Source organism: Vulpes vulpes, chromosome 5 (genome assembly GCF_048418805.1).
Source record: "Vulpes vulpes isolate BD-2025 chromosome 5, VulVul3, whole genome shotgun sequence".
Classification (NCBI taxonomy): Eukaryota; Metazoa; Chordata; class Mammalia; order Carnivora; family Canidae; genus Vulpes; species Vulpes vulpes.
Genome location: NC_132784.1, coordinates 21,320,852 through 21,330,689, shown reverse-complemented (window position 1 = coordinate 21,330,689; position 9,838 = coordinate 21,320,852). Strand labels below are relative to the sequence as shown.

The 9,838-nt window shown below is 39.1% G+C and overlaps 1 pseudogene; it reads left to right on the top strand.

Annotated features, from left to right (window-relative positions):
* The first annotated feature begins 613 nt into the window (after positions 1 to 613).
* On the top strand, positions 614 to 1,104 carry LOC112909580 (peptidyl-prolyl cis-trans isomerase A pseudogene; annotated as a pseudogene).
* Positions 1,105 to 9,838: the final 8,734 nt, after the last annotated feature.

Here is a 9,838-nt window from a genome sequence, read left to right as displayed (position 1 = left end):
TCTGACTGATTTATTTCACTTAGCATTATACTGTCTTAATCCATGTTGTTGCAAATGGCAAGATTTCATTCTTTTTTAGACATCTTCTTTATCCATTCATCTATCGATGGATACTTGGGCCGCTTCCATAATTTGACTGTTGTAATAATGCTGCAATAAACCTAAGGGTACATGTATCCCTTTAAATGGTATTTTTGTGTTTTTTTGAAAAAAATCCAGTGTGCAATTAACTGGATCATAGTTCTATTTTTAAGTTTTTGAAGAACCTCCAAACAAGTAAAACATCAAAATTTTAAATGAAGACAATGTCACATTGAGCCCTATTGGAGCTTGAGGTAAAAGGAAGAATGTGTCCCCTATATGTATGCTTTTATATTTTTTTAATGGCTAGTTTTTTTCCCAGAATATTAAAGTAGTCAAAAAAATATTGAAAAAACTGAAAAGCATGTGTATTAAAACTCACAATATTATTTTAAGTATAAATATTTTATTTACTCTAAAAATAATTTGTTATAATTTAACTTTAATGGAAGCAAGCTCACAATAATATTTAAAAATTTAATCCTTGGCCTTGTAGACATCATTGTCCCAGAGCTGCTTGTGACTCTCAGCCATGGTCGACCCCACCATATTCTTTGATATCTCCATAGAGTGAGTCCTTGAGCAGTATCTCGTTCCAGCTGGTTGCAGACAAAATTCCAAAGACACCAGAAAACTCTTGTTCTCTGAGCACTGGGAAGAAAGGATTTGGTTTCAAAGGTTGCTACTTTCCCAGGATTATTCCAGAATTTATGTGCCAGGATGATGATGTCATACACCATAATGGTGCTGGTGGTAATTTCGTCTATGGGGAGAAATTTGATGATGGGAATTTCATCCTGAAGCACACAGGTCCTTTCATCTTGTCCATAGCAAATGCCAAACCCATCACAGAGTTCCCAGTTTTTCATCTGCGTTGCCAAGATTGAGTGGTGGGGTGGCAAACATGTGGTCTTTGGCAAGGTGAAAGATGGCATGAATATTATGGAAGCCATAGAGTGCTTTGGGTCCAGCAATGGCAAGAGTAGCAAGAAGATCACCATTGCTGACTGTGGACAAATCTAATAAATTTGACTTGTGTTTTATCTTAACTACCAGACCATTCCTTCTATAGCACCCTTTCACTCCCATCTGCTCAAAATATCCTATAATCTTTGTGCTCTGACAGTTCCATGGGTTCCATATTTTCCTTACTCCCTTCCAAGTCTAGCTGGATTGCAGAGTTAAATTTATAATTATGAAATGAAAACTAAATAAACAAAAAATAAAAATCTAATTCTCAAAAAAAGATTTTAGACATTAAAAAATATGAAAATATGGATAAATGGTTCTAGCTTGATTCAGCACAGCATTACTTTGTGAGAATAAAACCATATGAAGAAAAACAAAACAGAGAGAAGTGACGGCAGGGAGAAGGTGACGAGCCAGAAAGAGAACCACAGAAAGGGTAACATCCTTTGCATGTGTGCAGCTGACTGTATCAGAAGCAAGCTCTCTACCTGGACTTTTCAGCTATGTGCATTAGTTTCTGTTGTTGTTATCACTGTGTGATTTGTGTTTCTGTCACTTGAAATTCAAAAGCCGTATGTAAGCTGGGTCTCTGTTTTAAGTTGGGTTCCTGAAGCAGACCTTGAGACAAGATGTGAGTTTAAGTAGTTTACTTGGCAGGTGATCCCCAGAAAGTACCAGGGCTGAATGAGAATGTGAGACAGGAGAAGGAAGGGAGGGGGAAAAAAGGAAGCTTTGTGAGGTGGTGTGCCACTTAAACACCTCTGGGGCTCTCTGTAGATCACATCTCAAATTCCCCTCACCCCACCTGAGGTGACAAGCCTAGAGTATTTATCTCTAGCTCCCATCTGCCATTGGCCCCCGGGGGCTCGGACTCCCTAGCATTTCAAGTCTGTCTCTTGCTCAGGTCAAGACAAAGATGTTAACCAAAGAATATTAGGTACTCGCAGGAGAAGGCCAACCCAACTGTGTGCACTGGAGTGTTCAGTGCACCTGAGTGTTCAGGGCTATGGTGATAGCACCTGCAATGTCTACCACAGTCTTGAAGGATGAATGCCTTTACTAAAGGCACATAGAAATAAGTTTCTCTCTTTACAGGTCAAAGTGGGAAGCTGGTAATGTACAGTGGAAACCTCATAAGATTTGGTTTTAGAGATAGCATTCTTGAAAGTTATATTATCTCCAGATCTTACTGGTTGTGTAGATTGGACAAATCTCTTAATGTCTGTGATTCATCTGTATGCTTTCTCTTCTGTGGAATGAATAGAATAGTGATAAAACCGACCTCAGAGCAATGCAATGAGGATCAAATGAGATATGGAATGGATGAGAAATTCCTTTGAACAATCAATTTTAATTTTTTTTTTTTTTAGGTCTTAGCAAAGAAGTTTCCATGTTGTAGGGTATTCAAAAATCACTTAGAGACCTTATTGAAAATAAGGGACATCGAGAACTTCTGATTCAGGGCACCTGGTGTATAACCTTAGACTCCACATTTAGTGTTCCTCTGGAACACTAAAGCAGGTGGCCTGTGGGTCACACTTTTAGAAACGCTGCAATAGCAGAGAATATATAGAGGGAGAAAGCAACTGGCTATGACTGAAAGAGAAGCTTGAGTAGAGAGGTGAAGGTCATGTAGGACACTAAAGGGAACTTGGATTTACCATGTGAGCTAAGAGGCAACGTGTCAAATGTTTTAAAATAGGGGAGTAAAGTGATTAGTATCATACTGGAGAAAAATGCCTTTGGCTGCAGCATTGAGGATCAATTGGGGGGGCAGCAAGGTGAGGACTGAGAAAATTATGAGTAGGGGGGCTGGTAGGAAATGAGATTGGGAATTGGGGGAATAAATGTGAGAACAGAGAACAAAGGACATGGGGAATGGGGAAACAAATGCTAATAACAGATTTTAAGAGAAAAAAGCAGAACACAAAAATGTATATGAATACTTTTTGGTCCTATTTTGTTGATACGTTTGTGTGTATGTATATGTAAACACATATACACATTTACAAAGAAAAAGGAAAAAAGGAAATGCAACCAAATATTAATGCTTATCTCGGAAGAGTAAGCTATAATGGGAACTTTAAGGATTTTTTTTAAATGCATATTTTTCTTCAAAATGCTCCATAATAAACATGTATTACTTTTATGATTATGCAAAAATAAATAAATGAAAGAAAGAAAGAAAGAAAGAAAGAAAGAAAGAAAGAAAGAAAGAAAAACTTCATTATAAAACAATTTCACACAGATGGCTGAGAAACAGCCAAAGAGGAAAATCTATAAAAGAACAAGGCATCCTACTTAGGGACTTAGAAGCAAATTCTGGTGAACCTTTTGGCACTATTAGTTAACTTTGATGTGGCTTCTTAGGTGTTTTTTTCAGCTACTACTGTAACCTCATATGCCTTTAAAATACAATTAAATAAAAGTTACTACAGGTTGATTGATGGCTGGAATCTTGCTTGGTTGCAAAGTGAGTACAAGTTGAACTATGTATATATTCCACATTCAAGGGGTGAAATGTTTTTCTGTTTCTTTAATGGCTTTTAACTTTAAGGTAGTCAGATATACACAAGGGAGGGGACAAAAATCCATAGTTTTCAGAACTGACAAGAAAATGTGTAAAGCTTAGTAAAAATTGTGCCAAGTACCATGGTGTGGTAATATATCCAAGAAAATCCAATATATCGAATAGTTCTTAAATTAGCATATGTTAATTTTGGTTGAATGAAACTTGATGGTTGATTGGAAGTGAAAAAGAGTAAATGTAATTCATAACAGCAAAATTGGGGGTAACATAGCATGGAGCATTCAGGATTGGCAATTTTTCTACTTTTAATGAGCTTCTGATGAAGCTCTCATATTCATACTGTCATTTTACAGAGGAGGTCCAAAGGTTTCCTGGGCTCCTTAACACAGCCAATAGCCCTGAAAAATCCTCACAGTGCCTTTCTGTTGACATCTAATACAAGGAAACCAGGAGACCTTCAAAGAGAAAAGTCAGACTGGCTTCAAATAGGTAAAGTGCTAGTCACCTCACAGTGTTAATGAAGTGTATAAAGAGGGGTTTTCATGAAAAGTGAGGTTGAGCAGGGGCATCATCCTTGTGGAGGAGGCGTAGGAGGATTTGTGCTCTGCTGTCTCTCCAAGCAAGGCAAAAGGCCCCAGCAAACTTCCAAGAGAGTAAAGACTGGTACATATTTAGGCAGAGCTTGTAAGTAGGATTGCAAGGCAGAGCTTATATGCTAGAGAATATGGGAACAAGAGCAAAAATCTAAATAAAGCAATAACAAAATACAAGCAGATCTCAAGTAAACACTATGGAAACACCGGCTGTTTGCTGTTTACTACCCAAGAGGTAAAAATGTCTCCCTACAGTCTTGTCCAGCAAAAGCAGTTCCTAATTTAGTGATTCCTACTTTGTAGACTGTGGAATTCTAAAGAACCAGGAATTTTGCAAGGAGTCTTTATACCTATAGATACGCGAGTCGTCTCATCTAAGAGAATGTAGAAATGTAGAATTACCTGTAAAAATGTAGAATTACCTGTAAATGGCACTGACATTGTTTCTCACCTATATTTATGTACGTACCACTATTTTTCAAATATATGTTGATTTTATTGAAATTGTTAGTAACTTTGGAAATTTGATCTTTTTGCAATCAACACACACCAAAAATATGGCAACTGTGGTGTGAGAGGCTGTTAAAGTTTTTGACATTCAAGGAATCTTTCCTTGCTCAAAAAAGCTAGGAAAGCCTGCCTTAAATAATTTACAATTATCAGTATTTGATAGTAAATGAGTTTCTGATAATAGCTGAGAGCAGAGGTTCTTGATCTTGGCTGCATGTTCTAATTACCTGAGGAGCTTTTAAAAACTCCAATACCCAGATCATACTCAGAATCTATGAAGTGAGATCCCAGCATCAATATATTTAAAGCACATGTATTTCAATTTTAATCTCTTCGAAAACTGAAAAGACACACATGGTAAAAATTTCAACATATAAACAAGTATATGCAATGAAGTGTCCCTCCCACCTCTTATTCCAACACTTTTATCTTTTTGGACACTACCACTATTACCAGCTTCTGGGCAATGAATGATGCAGAGATAGCCTAAGCATATATAAGGATAAAAATTGATATTTTGGGCAGCCCAGATGGCTCAGTGGTCTATTTTTTTTTAAAGATTTTATTTATTTATTCATGAGAGACACACAGAGAGAGAGAGAGAGAGAGGCAGAGACACGGGCAGAGGGAGAAGCAGGCTCCATGCAGGGAGCCTGATGTGGGACTCGATTCCAGGACCCCAGGATCATGCCCTGGGCCAAAGGCAGGCGCTAAACCGCTGAGCCGCTCAGGTGTCCTGGCTCAGTGGTTTAACGCCATCTTCAGCCCCAGGGCATGATCCTGGATACCTGGGATGGAGTCCCACATCAGGCTCCCTGCATGGAGCCTGCTTCTCCCTCTGCCCATGTCTCTGCCTTTTTCTCTGTGTCTTTCATGAATAAATAAATAAAATCTTTTTAAAAATTGATATTCTTTTTATCTCATGAATTATTAACAATGATCCTCACCAAACATAGGCCAGCCTATACTGGGCGGATGGATGTAGCATAAAGCCATGATCCCATGGGTTGCAAAGAAACAAAGCTGCTAACCTGATCAGAATCAGTTGCTTCTAGGTTTTGCATAAATATTCCTTTACTATTTGTTCATTAATTTTGCCATCTGTTAACTCTCAGTGACAGACAAGAAGTAGTAGACACCAAAGGTTAAGAAATACTTTGGGAGATAAATTTTAGTTTGAGAAAATTCTATCAGTTAACTTAATTTTATGCAAATAAATGCCACTGTTCATTGCCTTGAAGGATTTGTAGTAGTGCTTGGGTAGAGAAAGGGTGTTTTATCCTGGCTCCATTTCTTTAAATATCCAAACCCTAGAAGAAAGACAGTGAGCCAAGCACAAAAAGCATGTCCCAGGATTTGTCCAAGATTAATCAGAATTTGCTCTAAAGACCATGCCTTGGGATCCCTGGGTGGCTGTGGTTTAGTGCCTGCCTTTGGCCCAGGACATGATCCTGGAGTCTCAGTATCGAGTCCCACATCAGGATCGCTGCATGGAGCCTGCTTCTCCCTCTGCCTGTGTCTCTGCCTCTCTCTCTCTCTCTCTCTCTCTCTCTCTGTCTCTCATGAATAAATACATTAAATTTAATTAAATTTAAAAAAATAACAACCATGCCTTTATCTTTTCATCCCTCTGGCAGTCTCTGGGTGTCCCCTTTCAACAACCCACTGTACCCTCCACCCCACCCTCTAAGGGCAGGAACAATATCTTATCCTCAATGCATCCTGAGTCCCTATCACAATGGCTGGGCCTAGAAGATAAGACCCACATGAACAGAGGAATCCCAGCAGATCTACTAGCAAAAAGGGATAACCCTCAAGTTGCAATGAGTAGTGAGTGTGAGTGCTTGGAAATGGCACAAAGGGTGATCTGCAGAAGTCACCAAAGAATATATTGTCCCAGAAGTTTTTCGGGGGAAAGAACAAAAATCAGAAAGCATAGGTTCAAGTTCCAGTACTGGAACTATCTCTAAGACCTTGAGCTGAACAATCTCTGTGCCTTAGGAACTGGATATTTGGAAGCCTGGGTTTCCTTAGAGATGTAAGGTGGGTGGGAGCATTATGAGAAAGTAGCCACATGCATCAGACTTGACCATTCAGAACAGTGTTTGTCTTATCTGGTTAGGAGTTCTCCATAAAATCTTATTTGAACAAAGAGTTTCTTTGCTTTAAATTTGGTTTAATTCCACTAAACTGATCATTTCTGATATTTCCTCTGGCTCAAACATTGTAGGATTCAATAATTTCTAGATTTAGCAGCTATGAAATTAATATTTTAGACTCCTGAATTTTAAAATTTAGTTCTTCTTTGGCCTGGGAGTGACTCGTTTTCTAGAAATGTCATTGAAAACATTATAATAACGTTCTCACTCTGAAACCCTAAATGCACATAGACATAAATGCATTAATGGCTTTTCATTATTTCTTAAGAAAATCAATAATTCTCTTTTCTGGTTAGATTTGTATAACAGCAAATAGAATTTTCTAAGCATATGAATGACCCACAAAGACTTATCTCTTCCGGTGAAAATTTCCAGTAAAAATCAAAATGCAGAAAATATTTTTGCTTCCCCCCAACTTCCCAACAAGCCAAGGAGGAAAGTACCACTTTTCTGATAGCACCCACTTCACTTCATTTAAAGATAACAAATGAGAGAGACACTATCCTAATAGGAATCAGAGGACTGAGGATTAATTATTTTCCCCGGCAGCTGACTCTCCCACCCTGTCGGATGGCGGGCTTTTCCTCAGGGAGCTCTCCTGCACGGCTGATAATGCTGCCTTATGCAGCGAAACAGCAGCATCTGCAGTTGTCACCCTAGACTTTCAAAGTCTTAGGGCTGAGCACTTAGAAAAATTTAGATTCCTAGACATATTGGGAGGGGTGCTGGACTGGCATCTAGCAAACCTGAGTTTTGGTCCTGGCTTCTCCATGTGACTTGCCCAACTCGGAGATGGGAATAATGATCCATGTTCTACAGATCTCAAGGGATTTTCAGGAAACAAGATGCATGAAGGTTCTTTATTGAGGGCTGTCTTAGTCAGCTGGAACTACTGTAACAAAATACCTTGGTTGGGGCAGGATGGATGCACTTAAACAACAGACATTTACTTCTCACAGTTCTGGAGGTTGTGAAGTCCAAGATCAAGGTGTCAGCTGATTCAGCTCTTGGTAAGAGCTCTCCTCACTTGCAGGTGGCCACCTTCTCATTGTATCCTCAGAGGGGAGAAAGAGAGAGAAAAAGAGAGAGAGAGAGAGAGAACTCTGGTCTCTTCCTCTTCTTATAAGAACACTAATCCCATCATAGCGGAATGATCCTATCAGCATTTATTCCAACTTCTTTCTAGGATGTCTTTCTGGATTGCAGGCCTGGAGGTTAAAAACATTTCTCAGATGACCTTGCAGCTGGTGATTATGGGTATGACTTGGACTTTGCTAACCACATGTGATGATGAGAGGCTTGAGTATGGAACTGAGTGTAGCAACAAGCCCAGTTTTGCTGGTGTCAGCTGTAACAGAAGTGGTGCAGTTCCATGGCAGGCAGCTGGAGTGGCTGCCTCCACACAAGAAAGGCAGTTTTGTGATTGTGGTAGAAGCAGCAGTTCCCTTGTCAGCAGGTTCTGTGGTGTGACCTTCTTCCTTGGAAGTTCTGCTAGTTGGTTCTCTTAGTCCTTCCAGTGATTCTGTAAACCATTTAATAGTTGGCTGTCAATCCTACCTTAAACTCACTGGAGTCAGAAGATATTTGTTTCTCCTTGAGTCAGGTGCTAAGGACAAATAGGATCTCAGAGAGGTAGAAACAGGTGTTCAAAGTGATGTTCAAATGTTAAAAATTTCTGTGTGGATTAAACAGAGAATGTCTCAGTACAGACCAGCAGGAGAAGTAAATTGAGGAGCTGATCATTGGACCAAATTTGAAGGTCTGTGTATGTCATGCTAAGGACATTATGCTTTTATTCTGTAGCTAATGGAGAACAACGTATTCATGAGTGTGTGTTTCTGAATGATCCTCAGCCAGGATACAGAAGGATTACAAACAATCTTATAATTTTAGGGGCTTACAATAGGGAGTACTTCTTTGTCACTCATTCTGTCTACCTGTCTAATACAGTTCGATTCCAGCTCAATTCCACTTGGCTTCACTCTAGGACCCACTAATAGTGTACCTTCTTTTTACCTGGAACATTCAGGTCTTTCAACAAAGGGAGAGACAAGTTAGAAAACCACTTGTGATTTGCAACATGGACAAACCTGGAGGGCATGATGCCAAGTAAAATAAGGCCAGAGAAAGACAAATACTGTATGACCCCTCCCCCCTTATATGTGAAATCTAAAAAAGTGGGACTCATAGCAACAGAGAGTAGAACAATTGTTGGCAGGAGCTAGGAGATAGAAGAGATGTTGGTTAAGATTATAAATTTTCAGTTATAAGATGAACAAGTTCTGGGGATCTGACTACAGCTAATAATACTGCATTATAAACTTTTGTTAAAGGAATAAATCTTAAGTGTTCTCGCCACACACACACACACACACACACACACACACAATGGTAACTAAAAAGAAAGAAAACTGCAGGCAGGTCCTTACAGCCTCTGCTTGGATACATCACAGGACATTCCCATTCCCATTTTATTAACCAAAGCAACTCACACAGCCACATCTGATACCAGAGCAGGGAAAGATAGATTTGCTCTCCCTCCTCCCTCCCCCTACCTCCACCACAACAGAGCAATGGGAAGGAACATTTTTAAACATAATAATTTGCCATACTATAGAAGTCTTGCAGAGAGGAGATTGTAACAATGAGCTCTTATTCATCCCATGACACTGAACATTCATTGGCTATTATACATTCTGTTGTGATGGCACCAGAATGGAGGGGCTGATAAGATAGGCAAGGTCTTTGGCTTAATGGAGCATTTAGGCTCATACTTACTACATGTCATGTCCTGTTATAAACACTTTCTCATTATCTCATTTAATCCTCATACTAATATTATCCCTTGTTTATAGATTAGTAAACTGAGGCTTACTGAAGATTTTACTTCATTTTTTAAATTTATTTTTATTTTTTATTTTAAATTTGACCAAGTCCAGACAGAATGTGGTAGACCGGATCTGAGCCGTGCACTTACCCTCTGTGGTAAATCATCA